Source organism: Dasypus novemcinctus, chromosome 1 (genome assembly GCF_030445035.2).
Source record: "Dasypus novemcinctus isolate mDasNov1 chromosome 1, mDasNov1.1.hap2, whole genome shotgun sequence".
NCBI lineage: Eukaryota > Metazoa > Chordata > Mammalia > Cingulata > Dasypodidae > Dasypus > Dasypus novemcinctus.
The window spans coordinates 196,265,991-196,281,856 of NC_080673.1; the positions used below are offsets into that span (position 1 = coordinate 196,265,991).

General features: G+C 33.6%; 1 protein-coding gene across 1 annotated transcript in view; it reads left to right on the forward strand.

Moving 5' to 3' along the window:
• Positions 1 to 15,866, forward strand: part of RAB28 (RAB28, member RAS oncogene family) — a 135,137-nt gene that overhangs the window by 65,016 nt on the left and 54,255 nt on the right. The window lies entirely within an intron of this gene.

Sequence of the window (15,866 nt, forward strand, 5' to 3'; positions counted from 1 at the left end):
AAGTATATGAAATATTATGATATGATCTGATCTTCTCCAACTTTTTTGAGGTCAGAAAAAGAGAAAATGAATTCAAATTGTACCCTGGAGGATTTAGGTTAGGAATTATTTCCTGAGTACAAGGTTGTTAAATCAATACCAAAGTATACTATCAAGAGAATTACCTTCTCCAAAGATCTTTATAGTATGGTCCATTATTTTCTCTGTAATTTTAAAGGAAATAGTCCTTCTTGAAGGACCAATCAAGATTTCTGCATTACGTGGTTTTGCATACTTAGATGAACATTTAGTAAACCCAAGCCTTACTTTAAAACTGTTACAAAACAGATATGAATGTAATTTCTCAGAAGAGTTGAAAAATACAAATATTGTCATACTCTTTAGAAAATAATGTTGTGTATCAAGAATGGTATGGCTTGGGTAAAAGTTTTTTAAAAAAAATCTTTATTTAAATTTTGCTCATCGGTTTCATAAACGATGCTTTTTGATTGAATGAAGCAGATGCTTTACAGTTCATTGGAATCTCACTTTAGGAATCAGAAGTTTCCTTGAGTTTAGGCTCTATTTCTGAGTGTACCTTTTCATTTTAGGAGATCATCTCTTAGTCATTTGTCATGTTACCAAAGCATTGGCTTCTGTTATGGTTAAATCTGTGTTTTATTGGAGATTTTCCCATTACCTTTTGAGAAATTATAGAGTAGGATAGGGACTGGGGGTTGAGATTTGTTTCATTTCTCTCAGAATATAATCTAACCACCATCTGGGGTAATGGTGTAGTAGTGCATAATTATATACATTATGTTATATATTTATGTTATCAGTCACTGTCAAAGACAGGATATCAGACTAGAAGGGCTATTGGAATGCTCTAGTGATGCCATCCCCTAGTTCTAAAAACAAATGTTTATACAAGTTATATGAATTTATAAAAAAAAAAAAAACCCAAACTAATGCAGTGCTATGTTTGAGAATTTAATAGCATGAATCTTAACAGGTTTTTTTTTTTTTACTCTAGGCTTAGCTGTAACCCTTCTTGTATGTATTTATAATATTCTCTTTCAGAACGGGATCATGTAACAGAGTATGCAGTCATAGAGAATGTAAAATGAAGAGATTATAGATGAACATTTCCCTGGATTTTATTTACTGTGTAATCTGTTACTGGCCCAATTTCATATGATCATGTAATGAAAGATCCTTCCACAGTTAAGGCTATTAGGGTTTTAACTGTGAGTCACCTTAATATTTTATGATTTGTATATCCAAATTCTTGTTACATTAGTAGTATAGTATGGTAGTATGTACTCATTTTCTTTTTTGAGAATATAATTATATTAAAAAACAATAGAAATAAGAAAAGACTTTACATGTTCATTGAAAGCAAAGCAGGAGAAACATGATGGAAAGACAACTGAAACTGGATTAATAAGTTCATTAACTAAACATAGACATTCTGCCTAATTGTGCTTTTTATAGTCATCATTGTGTCCTATTCTTGACAACTTGAATAGAAAACATATGTTGAAGAGAAATATATGTAGGCTGTGAAAATATCGGCAGTGGTAGCAGCTTTTTGCCAAAAGTTAATAGAATGAGAGAGTGAAAAAGAGAATACAGATTTCTATACAAGTTTCTGTGTGCCTGTGTGTGCGTATGAGTTTGTTCCATATAGAGCTTATAATTAGTAAGCTATAAGATCATTTTATTTTTATTAAAATATATAGTAAGTCTCAAATTTGGGCTGAACATAGAGGCTAGTCTGATATAAAGAAGAATTGTGGATCTATTTTTTATAAAAATGGATTTTTATTATGTTTAAACATAAGTGGTAACTAGAGTAAGTTAATGACATGGCCAGTAGAAGATGGGACTTGCTTTAATGAAATTGAAAGATTGGTAATTAGTCAATTAATTACTTCAGTATATAATACTTAAATGAATTAATTTTATTCTGTATTCTATTCTGAAAGGCTATAATGTTCTTTCCTTGTACTATTTAACATTTTAAATAAAGTGTTGAGTAGTAGTTAAGTCATAGAACTTTGGATTCAGACAGTTTGCTTAAAAGCATGAATTCTTCACATAACAGTAGAATGACCTCAAACCAGTTATTTTACATCTTTAACCCCTATTTTCCTATTTCAAGGAAATAGTTCTTAGGTAATTCTCTGTTCACTGTCTTATTCCTTGTTTTTTCCAGATTGATAGTTCTCAAACCATGTATTGGTAAGGCCATTCATTCAACAAATATTTTTTTTTTTTTTTGAGTGCCAGCTATGTGTGTTTGGCTAGCCATTTTTAATTTGCTCAAAGATTGAGCCTAAGGCAGTGCTGAAGGAGTGATTGGGATCTGTCAACTTGGGTCTTAATTTTATTCTTTTTTGCTGTCATCTTCTAAAAACTTTATCTGCTTTTCTTTTGTTCTTCCTGGTGGTTAAGATTAATAAATACAATTAATTATGTCCACATCTTCATGGAAGGGCATAGTTTTCCCTAGTGATACAAAAATAAATTACCAGTAGGTAACTTTGAAAATGGGAGAGAGGATAAGGCATCTACTTTCTCTGTGTAGGTCATGGAAGATTGGATGAAGTCTGATGATCTTTAAAACCCCATGTGGAGTGAGCTATCTGACAGGTTATGCATCTAGCCACTTAAGCACCCAGGGCAAACTATATTACCATATAAGGCAACTTCTGCACATGAGGGAACCAAATCCACTTGCCTAATATCTGGTTCCCTGGCCTTGAAAGTCTTGCTCTTTCAGCATTGGGACCCTCTCACTTGATCAGAGCCTAGAGGTTTTCAGTTTTTGTTCACTTAAGGGCTTGTCATGGGTGGGTCTGCCCATGGCCCAATATCACCATTACTTCTCACCTGAACTACTATAGTAGCCTCCTGTTTAGCTTTGCTCCCCTATAGTTCCCAGTAGCAAATTATATTATGTAACTCTTCTGCTTAAAAGTCTTCAGCACCTTCTTATCATACCTAGAGTTAAAAACAAACACTTTACCCAAGTTTACAAAATCTGCATGAATTGGCTCCTTCCTGCCTCTTAGACCTCATTCTACTACACTCTGCCTGTCTACCATATGTAAAACATGGTTGTGTTTTTTTTTTTTTCCAGTTCTTAAAACATATCAAGTCACTTCTGTGTTAGGGTTTCCTCTACTTGAAATGCTTTTTACTCTGGTCTCTACTTGGCTGACTCCATTTTGTCATTTAGATCTCATCTTAAATGTCGTCTCCTCAAAACTTTCTTCTGATCACCCAATCTAAACTAGCCCTTTCTGTCAAGTCATTTGTTTCATTCTTCTGTATGGATTCATTGCCATCTGATATTGTTTCTTCTTTGTTTCTTGTCTGTCTTTCCACACTAAAATCTAAATTCCATAAAAGCGAAGAGTGTTATCACTCAGAACAGTGCCTGAATGAACAAATAATGAATAAAGACTTTCCATGAAAGCTGTTGAAATTGGAAGAATTTGTGGCCTGGGTGTGTTATTCAGGGAAAATGGCTTTCTTAATGAGGAAAAGCATTTGTAGATATAGTGAATCCTATTAGATGGCCTACTGAATTCTACCCTGGTTGATAATGTTAGTATGAATTTCCTAGGAAATACATCAAAATTATACAATGCTGGCTCATGTTTGTAATAGAATATTATAGATTTTATGTTAAGATTGTATGTTAAATAAATATAAAAGATTTAGATAGTGTGCTTCTATTTCCCAATTTGTTAATTTTACATAATATTGGAAACCTCCACTTTGGACTATCTTCAGGGTTTCAGGCAAGGTTCAAATTTGATCTTATTAAAATGAAGTGAACATTCATGAATATTACATTTTTAAAAGATTAATTATAAATTCAATCCGTGTTTTATAGCCACAGAGCATTTTAATTTGTCATTTTGTTATTTCCTATCTTTAATCTGTTATGTTTTCCTACTATCTGATCCATCAGCTAGTTTCTCCCCTGGCTAGCTAACATTCTCAGTTGGATAGACTGTAAACAGAAATTAACAGGGGTTGCATAGGAGCTGCCCTTTTCTTGATTTATAGCTTCTTTCATTAGTGGAGGGGGGTGGTTATCAGTAACTTGTATTGGGGGGTAGGAATTATCATGCTCCAGTATAGAGTGGATGGATGAATGATTTCTACTCTTAAAGATATTAACCAGATCCTTTCCCAAATAAAGACTAATAACTCAGATTTTTAAACAATCTTCTTGACAGATGAGGGCATAGAGAAGAGTGCATCAACATTAATTAACAATGTTGACTGTATATTCTTCTTAACAGTGATTGATAGTTCTTGGAGTACTATCTCTGCCCAGGAAGTGATGTTTTACACTGGGAGGTTTAAAGGTTACATTTTAATGTACCCTGTAAATTGTGTTCCTTGAATTCAGTGCAAATGTATTAGTAAAACAAGTAAATTGCAAGTTGAAAATTTTTACTGATGCTCTCAATAAAATTATCACAAGGCTTTTAAAAGTCTACTCTTTATTCTCTGTAATAGACGTACATATGACATGTATATATGTCTAGCTTGAAGGACTTTATTGGAATTTACACGAAAGTACCTCCCTATATTGTGACTGTATTGAGTCTTCAAAAATTCTTACTGTATCTGTGAAACTGTGAAGTAAGCACCATTTACTTTAATTGCTATTTTGAAGGAGTAATATCAACTTTTATAAAATTTATCATCTACGATACTATACTAAAGTGAAAAGTAAATGTTATCAATTTGCTTAAGACACCTTTTAATTTAAAAGCATAAACAAAAACTTTTGAGGATTTGAAAAGTTCATTGTTTTATACATTCTCAACAAAAGCATTTACCTCTCTCCCACCCCCATTGGTTTTAATATTTTGAATCTATATAATATTAATACTTTTTGTTCCAGATAATATTAATCCAAAGTATCAGGTGCAAATGTCTTTTTCAGATGGTGCTGATATTTCTGTTTTGATTCCTGCCTTTATTTATTCTTCTCTTTACATAATATTTCAAGCAGGGCTGTGCTTAATTATTGGAGGTTGCTGATGGCATTTCTGTGTACTGAATGAGAGAGTATTTTAATCATATGCACTTACAGTGGTTCTTTTACATGACACTTTGCGCTGCTGTACTTGTTGACATGTTGATAGTGTTTCTAATTTAATTGGTTGTATCCCCAAATTAATATAATATCCCCAAATTAAATGCATAAGTTTCCATTCAGACTAGTGTTCTGGCTGATAGTCGTTGGAGAAGAAAATGGCAAAAGAGTGCTTTATAATAATATTAACCCCAAACCATTTTTCACTTGACAGAGTTGTTGCAGTGATGTTATTTTGTTATTCATAGTTACTTCTTTTAGATAACCTATCTTGAATTATTTTTAGCAGTATTACAGTCTACTTAGCCTGAGAAACATTTTGTTGCTTGAAGTTGAATAAGTATTTTGGCATTAACAACCTGCTTATAGGATTTCTATCCATCTTCTTTTTGTCACAGTAGAGCAGGTTTATTAAATGCCAAAGAAAGCATAGTCTATGTTATTTTTTAGTACAAATCTAACTTTAAATTTTAGAAGAAATTAATAAATATTAAATTAATATTGAAATTTTAAATAAAACAGTTCAGAATTATAAAAAACGGATTTCTTCATGAAAGAGTTGAAATTTTCATTAATTTATCATTTAATAAATTAATTTATATTTGCAATGATAATATAACAAATCCAATATAGGTTTAAAGGAACACGAGTTTGGGGATCAGGAAACCAGCTTTTGTCCTGGTCCTGTCATTTTATTTAACCATGTAATGTTGGGCAATTACTTAACCACTTAAGGTCACTATTGTGTATAAAATGAGGGGATTGTACTAGGTAATCCCTAAGCACCTTCCACTACTAAAATTTGATGATGCAAACTCTGTTTAGTTGTAAGAGTAATTGAGCACATTTATTCCCATATGATTTAAGAGTGTTTGATTTTAACTTTATGTGTAGTTTAAGCCCTAATTTCTTATCTTTGCAGTGACAATTTCTTAGGCTCACTTTATCATTCATTTGTTAGGATATCAATGACCAAGTTTCTATATAAATTAATTAGTGCATATGTTTAATTATTATTAAACATAGCTAAGATTCATTTAATCCTTATTATTCATCAGGCATACCCTAGTAATATGGCCATCTTTGGGATGTCTTTTAGGCTCTAAAGGTACCATTTTTTTTTTAAACTTAAAATTGTTCTTGCATGTAGAATTTAATGACTTTTCATTTTCTGTGGCTTTACTTTATAAAATTTCAAATGGATGTCTAGTTTTTGTAGTGTAAATTAAGCAATTCAGCAATTATTTTCCTTGTTACTAATCTAGGAAGAGATCAAGGCTTTGCAGGTCATTGTAAGGGCTTTGACTTTTCCTCTGAGTGAGATGGAAAGCCGCTGAAGATTTGAGCAGAAAAGTGAAGTGATTTAACCTGTATTTGGAAAGGATCACTGTAGCTTTTATTTAAGAGCATATGAATTGGAAACAAGACCAGTTAGGAGACTCTTGACAGGTAAAAAATAATGGTGGCATGATCAGGGTGATAGTAGTGGAAGTGACATATTTTAGAGTGTGAGGAAATGGAAAGAGGTCAGCAAAGGAGTTGAAATGTGGCCAGAGAAAAACAGGAGAGTGAAGAGTCCTGGAAGCCAAATAGAAAAGTGTCTCTAGTGGTGAGTGATCAACAGATGAGAACTTAGGATGGTTATAGATTTAACACAGCAGTTCTTAACCTTTTTTTGTTCCGTGGACCTCTTTGCCAGTCAGGTGAAAACCACGGGCCCCTTCTCAGAATGTAGCGGCAGATAGTTTTATGATACCCAGTTAGTATTGGGTCGAAGAACTACCATAATTTCAAACTATGGATGAGTGTAAGTGATTTTTTGAGATATGCAACAGCTGTAATGTGATAGGAAATGAATATAACTGTAATTTATTGCATACATTCACAAATGAAGGAAATGCTAGATTTCAGTTAGAGGTCAGAGAAAATAAAGATTATAAGTTGATTATTTTCAAATCAAGCTCATGGGCCCCCTGAAATTCATGGACTTCTGGTTAAAAACCCTGATTTAACGGTATAGACGTAGCTGGTGGTGACCTAGTCAGTCAGATTCATTGGGGGGTTGGGGAGAATAGGGGGTGGAAAGGGGCAAAAGCTGATTAAAGTGGATTCAAGAGGTAAGGGAAGGAAATGAATTGGAGGCAGTGAGTAGAGACAATATATAAATGTGAAGCTGCTATAAAAGGTAGTAGATAAAACAGGATAGTAGCTGGAGATGATAGAGGTCAGAATTCTTTTGTTTCTTTTGTTGTTTTTAAAGGACACACAAAATATTACAGCATATTTTCTGCTGATGGGAATTCTCAGAGAGAGGGATTGGAGGGGGGAGAAGAGAGAAAGAACACCTGATGATGCAGAATGCATATCTTCTTAAGAATTTTGAACTTATTCCACTTTTAGATGTAGTTTCGAGTGCGTCTTATCCATTCCTTACTCTACAGTTTATTAAGTGAAAAGGTAGAACTTGAGGGGTTTCTGAGAACTTTAACAATTCTTAAACTCTTTTTACAGAGTATGAGGGAAATGAACAAATAGAAAAGATAGGACAGAGTATAGTTTCCATCCCATTTTAAATAATGCTTAGCTGGTTTTTTTTTTTCCCTTTTAAACTGATTAGAATCACTCAGTAGAATCACTGAGAAAGTCACCTCTTTTAAGAGCAACCTTTTTCTTCTTTTGAATTGTGCAGGGATTTGGTAATTGAAGCTCCATGAAGGCAGGGGCTGTCTTCCTTGTTTAATGGTGTATGTCTAGTATACAGCCTAGTCTCTGCCACATAGAAAGTGCCTGGATTTATTTGTTACTCGAATAACTAGATTCATTATTTTCTACCTCAGTAAAAGATAGAATTACAAACCTTGTAAGACGATAGAGTAAAAATATTACCATTTCTCCAGCTTTTGCCTGTTTCTATCTCCTTTTGCAAAAGGAATAAGATTTAGTTTCAACAAGTAAAGTCTTACATTTCCATTCTTATCCTTAGGCAATATTTCCTTAAAATTTAATGGAGAGCTTAGTTCAAGATTAAAATACTAGCAGAGATGTTGATTGTCATAATGGAAATATATTAAAATGTAATATAATTTTGGGATCTGGTTTCTAGTCATTGCTCTGCTACTTACTAGCAATTCATCTTTAGCAGGTAATTCAGTCTCTCTGAGCCCTGATTTTTTATCTTTAAAAGGAGTTTAATAATAACAGCTTCACTAGGTACTTTATGTGTTAATACCACATAAGATAATGTAAAAACATTTTATATTACACACACAGTTCTTTTGATAAGCAAATTCTTATTCCTAATTAATCTCTTATTTTTCACTCAGAATTTCAATTTCAAAAAGATGAGAATTTGTATTTTCCCTTTTGGACATTTATTTCATTGTATGTTCTTGCACTTTAATAGCTTTTATTTAGACTGAAGTACAGAGTAGTATTTAAGGTCAAACTTCTAAGGAAGACCATTTAAGTTCAGATATGGGCTCATTTATTAACTTTGTGACTGTGGGTAAGTTACCCTCTTTTACCCTTGGTTTTTTCATCTGTAAAGTGGAATAATAATAACACCTACCTTATAGTGTGGTTGGTGTTGGAATTAAATATATATAAAGCTCCTAGAACCATACTTTGTATGTAATAAGTGGTATGTGTGTTAGCTATTATCATCTTTTCCCTTCTGTATTAAAATCCTGTCTTTTATGAGGAGATACTGTTAACTATTTTTAAACATTTCAAGCATATAGAAATAAAAAAAATTTATAAAATGTCTTTGAAATACATAAATAATGATTAAATTTGTGGTTATAATTGTTTAGAAGCCAAACTTTCATTTAACTTATAGTTTAGAAATATAATTTTCTACAAAATTCAATTGATGGAGGTGATTTAATTTTGGTATTCATTTGAAATGGTGAAATCTGTTGCCATGAATTTTTATCTAAAGTTTATTTTGCTATGTAGACATGTGTCTAATAAAAAAAAAAGATGCTGCATAAACCTTCGTTTGAGTTTGAATGTGCTTCTGTTTTTGGTTGAGGTATAAATGTTATTTCTGGCTGTGTCCTTCATACTTAGGTCTTCTTACAACAAATGGAAAGTCCTTAATTGTACCTAAGGGAATAGTTAATCCACGTGGACATATGGTGGACAAAAGCTGAGTCTAGTAAATGAAATAAAAGTATAAATGGTAAGGGTGTGAATGTCTACAATGTCTGGCAGCTATGAAAGATAATGTAATGTTTGAGACTAACAATTTTTATGTTCATTATAATTGTTTTCTCTTGGTATATATATATATATAGTGTGTGTGTGTGTGTATAAATGTATGTATATATCAATTATATTAAAAAACATGTTCCCAAATTATGTAGAAAGCATATTTGTCTTTTTTACTGTTCACTAAACTTTGTGATATGACTTTGATGTCAACAATAGAGGATGATGATCTTGCATTTTGGGAAAGCTCTTTTGATTGGGGGCAGTTAATTAGCATTAACCCAGAACAGCTCTTGGGCTTTGTGGATTTGAACATTATATGTAGTTGCACTGCTCCAGCAAAAGGTTAAGTATTAATGGAAAATGGTCACAGTCCTTTTACTTAAAGAAAACATGTTACTTGTAAGTTTTCTTTTGATTTTACTTTTACAGTTACATTGAATGTCTTCATTCATTTAGTCTTCCATAAAGCAAATATTGTTGCACATGCAGTGGATAATAAGTCTTTTTAGGACTACTTGTGTGGTATGTCACAGATCATTAACTGCAAGTAACCACCTGATGTGAGGGAAGCCTGGAAGCATCATTATAGTGAAATATGCTTTTATTTAGGTATCACAGCAGCACATTGATTTATAGAAGTGTCACCAGTTGCTATTGTGAAAATATATTATCATTATCATTCAGGGAATGGTAGATATTAATTGCTGTAGATGTAGAAGGGATATATTGCTAAAGATAGGAAATAGAAGAATAAATGTTATTGTGGTCTGTATTTTCTCTAATCATTACCTTAAAATAATTTAGTTAGGTGATTAATGAGGTTAAATTAGATGATTCTTTAGGATTCTTTCAACTCTGTGTGTGATTTTATGTGTGTGTTAAATTAAAGACATGTTCTGTGTTCTCCCTAATTTGAAATACCTTTAATTAAGCAGCATAGTAAGGTAATAGCAAACTTAATGTAACTATTTAACCCATAATGCATTTAATGCATTATGCATAATGCATTTAATGTATAAAGTTATGAGTTCTTTCTGTGAGCACATGGGTGCTGCCTTGGCACATATGTCATGATTCCTGCCCTCAGGAAACATAATCTTGCTGTGGAGGTGAGCATACCATCATGGAAACAAAGTACAAATGAAAGACAACATATAATTTAGTACTCTTGGATTTAAGCGAGGAAAAAATTGTTGGCCAATGATTAAGAGAAATGTCAGATTCAAACTGTTTTTTTTTTGTAAAATTAGACACATGAAAAGAAGGACTAAATTTCAGTCAAATTGTAGCATTTTAAAATAAGGTATAATTAGAAACTGGAAGAAATCTTTAATCCTACTTAAGTATTTGATCCATTAAACAGAGCCAGTGGCAGCCATTTGCAATTTTTAAGCCAATATAAGCTTCTATTTTCATGTTGATTTTATTTGGGCTTTATTATTTAAACCATATTATAGTAAAAATAAGATAATAACACTTGGGCATATTGGTGCTTTTTTTTTTTTCTGGTTGTGCTTAGGTTCCTTTTGGGCCAGCCATAAGGTATTTAAACGTGACAACAAAACGGTGTCCTTATTTATAAAGTATCCATTATATGCCAAGCACCCTGCTTAGTTATCACCCTTTGTAAGACTGAGGAAACAGTCTCAGAGAATAACTTGCCTATTGTTAAATAGGTAGGAAGAGATCGAGTCAAGATTTGAATCCAGCTCTTTTTCATTCAGAGCATATTCAAAACTTTCTGTCTTGCTACAGAGACATTCTCTCCATGCTCTCTTGCAATTAAAAATAATTTATATCTATATCTGTATACACATACACGTATAACACAAAAAACTAGTAGTAAGCTATCTTTTGCTTTACTATTCCTAGAGACCCACTGCACCTAAAATAATTAGCCTTTTGGATAGGAAATCCAGAGCCTTTTACATATTTTTATCTCCCAAGAATTAATTTTGTAGTTTCTTTAAATATGAGTTCTACTCCATTAATCTGGTATTTGTATACATGCTGTTTTAACATGTTAGAGGCTCTAAATATCAACTGATAAATATTAGAGCCATTGTGTTTTAATCTATTAGAAATAAATCTCAAAGAATTATAGAATATTGAAACTAGAAAGATCTAGAAATCATCTAATTATTTTATTAATGGGGAAGCCAAACTTAGGGATCTTTTGAAAACATTATGAAAATCAATGAGAATTAAATTTGTAGGCAACCTTTGAAAACATATATTATACAGAAATGGGATTGCTGTGTGTGTTTAACCAGTTTGTATAAATTATTTAAATACCCCCTGCCCCCCTTTTTTTGGTATCAAGAGAATCAAATGTTCATATTATACAATTTAAGGATTAATGCTTCTAAAGTAAATGCTGCGGTTCCCCCCCCCCCTTTTTTTAGAGATTTATTTTACTTACTTTATTTATTTATTCCGCCCTCCCCCAGATGGTTCTTTCATCTGTCTGCTCATTGTTTGTTTGTGTTCTCCAGGAGGCACCGGGAACCGAACCCGGGACCTCTCACATGAGAGGTGAGTGCCCAGTAACCTGAGCCACATCTGCTCCCTGTGGACTGTGGCATCTTCTGGCTTGTGACAGCAGATGCAGGGTCTAGCTCATTGTGCAGGAGGCGACATCTAAGCTCACTGTGGTGAGAGGAGGTGTTCACTCATCTTCTTTTAGGAGGCACTGGAAGCTAACCCAGGACCTCCCATGTGGTAGGCTGGCACCCAAGGGGTTGAGCTACATCTGCTTCTCTCCCTCTTTTTATTTTCTGTTCTAACACCTCTAAAATTGTAATGGAAGCCAGAAGTAGGATGAAAGTGAGTTGACCTTCAGAAACACAGTGATTTTCATTCAAGTGAGAGTTCCCATATACCACCCTATTATTAACACTTTACTTTAGTGTGTTACATTTGTTACAATTACTGAAAGATTTAAAAAATAATTGTACTGTTAATTATAGTACATGATTTACATTAGAGTTCACTGTATGTGTTTTACAGTCCTATGTATTTCTTTTAAAATTTTTATTTTAGTTATATATAGAGAGAGAGGGAGAGACATATACACGTACACACACAACCTGAAATTTCCTCTTCTAGCCACATTCAAATACATAATTCGGTGCTGTTAATTATGTTCAGAATGTTGTACCACTCTCTTCTTTTTCTAGATCCTCCAGTTGTGAGGTTAAGTCTCTGACTGATATGAGATCTTTTTTTTTGAAAAGCGGAGTGACCCTTTTATATATTTTTACGCAAATGTTTTCCCCCTTTTTTATTATCTTTTTTTTAAAGATACATAAATCACACAAATGTTACATTAAAAAATATACGAGGTTCCCTCATACCTCACTCCCCACACCCCCAACCTCCCCCATTAGTGTGGCACATCCATTGCACTTGATGAATACATTCTGGAGCATTGCTACACCGCATGGATTATAGTTTATGTTGTAGTTTACCTTTCTTCTTTTTTAGTGTAAGCTTTTAGAGCTATGAATATCCCTCTCAGTACTGCCTTTGTTTCATCGCTTAAGTTTTGGTTTATTCATTGGCCTCAAGTTATTTCCTAACTTCCCTTGTGATTTCTTCCTTGACCCATTGATTGTTTGAGTGTATTATATAATATACACAGATTTGTGAATTTTCCACTTCTCCCTCTGTTCCTGATTTCTAGCTTTGTGTATCTCTTGTCTTTTGCTAAGTTTGAGAAGTTTTCTGTTATTATTTCTTTGACTTTTCCTTCTGCCCCTTCCTCTCCTTCTCAGGGACTTCTGTAGGTATACTTGATGGTATCCCACAGGTCTCTTAGGCTCTTTTTGCTTTTTCTGATTACTCTTTTTTTTTTCCCCCTGTTCCTCATCCTGTCTCATTTCTATTGTCTTCAATTTTACTGATGGTTTTTTCCTGTCAGTTCCAATCTCCTGTTGAAACCATCCTGTGAATTTTTCCTTTCAGTTATTATGGTCTTCAATTCTAGTAGTTCTGTTTGGCTCCTTTTTAATATTTGTATGTCTTTATTGAGATTCTCATATTGATCATTCATTGTTTTCTTGATATTCTTTAGTTCTTTCTCTGTATTTTACTTCATTTCCTTGAATTTGAAGATTGTTTTTTTTTAAAGGTCTTTGCCTGGTTTATCTGCAGTCTGATCTTCTTCACTGATGTTTTGTGGATTTTTATCCTTTTCCTTTTGATGGGCTATCATTTCCTTTTTCTTTCTTGTCTTGTAATCTTTTGTTGTACACTGTACATTTTAATATTTTATAATGTTAACTCTATCCCTGAGCTGTCTGTTTATTGAGTTTGTATCCAGCTAGTGATATGAGAAGGATTTCCTTAAGTGTCAGAAATCAGGGAAACCAAACAAAGCAATGTAAAAAACACCTTTCAGTGTCTTTGCAAATTAGCTTTGTTATGGCCTGTGCTCTCCTTCAGAGTTTTGCCCTCCTGTCAAGGTCAGCCCAAGGCAAATGCAAAGTTCAAGTTCTTCCTTCTCTTTTATGAGCCTATGGCTGTGTCTTGAACTTGTGCTTCTTAGTGTTCTGAGGAGGCCCTTGTTTACAGGAATTTGAAAGCTCCCTCTCCTAGGAAAGACCTTCTTCCTCTCCCTAGTGCTCCACTGCAGGACTTGAAGCAGGCAAGCTTTTGCCCCAGGCTGCCAGACTCAGTTGTTTCTTTTACTACTTTCACTATCTCAAGCTGCTTTTCCCTTGAGGGCAAATTCTGGGGGAGGTGGGGAGCTGGGGAGGAGTTTTCTAAGTCAGTCTTTCCCAGCTGGAAGGAGGTGAGAGACCCATAAAGAGAGTGCCATCCAGCTCCACATTGCTCCGGAGAGGGAGTGCAGGAGGACTTAGCAAAGATTTCAGGAGTTTCTCTTATGGCTCTTTGAACCTGTGTTTCTTTGATTTGGCACTTCCCCCAAAAATGTGTTCCTTTAACTCATTTCTGTAGTTTTGAGGAAAGGTACTGTCTTTAAGATTCCTCTGCTGTCTTTGCTCATGTAGGGTTGAAGCAGTGGCCATGCTCAAAGCTGGGCCCCCAGCAATCTTTAGTGGTTGATCAAAAGTAGTGATCAGTGAGTGATTGGGCTGCAGATTCCCAGATCTTGGGGAGCTAGGTCTTTATAGCCCACCCTAGTACCTGCAGCCTGCACCAGAAGCCAAGGTTGAGAACCTCACTGCTGCCTGCTGCAAGGCTGAGTGATGGGTAAGGGTAGCAGATGGATGGAGAATGAAATTCATTGGTATTTACTGCAACTTACTAGCCTTTTCCTCCCTTTCTCTCCTAGATGGTATATTGTGTTCTATTCAGATCTGGAGCTTCAATATAGTTGATTCAGAGAGTTTAATGGTTGTCTTTTGGAGGGAATGGTTCATGGAGCTTCCTACTCTGCCATCTTTCCACAATTCTCTTAACATATTATATTTTAAAATCTAAGATGTTGTAGCTACAATTGAGCTAAAGATTGAGATATAATTTGCATTCTGTAAACTTTACTATATTAGAATATACCATTCAGTAATTTTTAATATACTCACTACTTTGTGTAAATAATTCCAGAACATTTTCATCACCCTGAAAAGAAATCTGGTGCCAATTAGGAGTCACTTCCCTTTTCCCCATATCCCCAGTTCCTGGCAACCACTAATCTACTTTTGGACTTTAGAGATTTGCTTAATCTGGATATTTCATATAAATTGAATGAAAATATGGTCTTTTCTGTCTAATATCTTTCACTTAGACTGTTTTCAAGGTTCATCCATGTTGTAGCATATACATGCTACTTCATCCCTTTTTTCAGTTGAATAATAATCCATTTATGGATATATACCACATTTTGTTTATCTGTTCATCTATTGATAAACCTTTGGGTTGTTTCTACTGTTTTGCTAAATAATAACCAAATATTGTGACTACAGACTGTTGTGTACAAACTTTTGAGTAGACATATATTTTTTTGTTCTCTTGGGTCTATAAGTAATAGTGGAATTGCTTGATTATATGGTAACTCCATATTTAAATTTTCTGTAATCTGCCAATTTGTTTTCTATAGTGGCTGCATCATTTTATATTCCTATCAGTAGTATTTGAGTGCTCCTGTTTCTCTACATCTTTACTAGCACTGTTGTTTACTTCTTTTTTGATTATAGTCATCCTAGTGCATGTGAAGTGGTATCTATTGAGGGTTTGATTTTTTTTTTCTCAAACAACTAATGATGTTGAGCATCTTTTCTTGTGTTTATTGAACCATTTGTGCTTCTTCTTTGGACAAATGTATATTTAAATCCCTTTGCCCTCTTAAAATTGTGTTGTCTTTTTATTGTTGAGTTATGTTTATATATACTAGACCTTTATCAGACATATGATTTGTGAATATTTTCTTCCATTTTCACTTTCTTGATAGAATAGTTTTATGCTGGATTTTGTTGTCTTCTTTTGTATTTTGCTCTGGCAGGTAGTTAATTATTTGTGAATCAGTTTGGTATTTCAAGGCTTGTTTTTAAGTAGCCTGTATCCTAGGGCTAGTTTA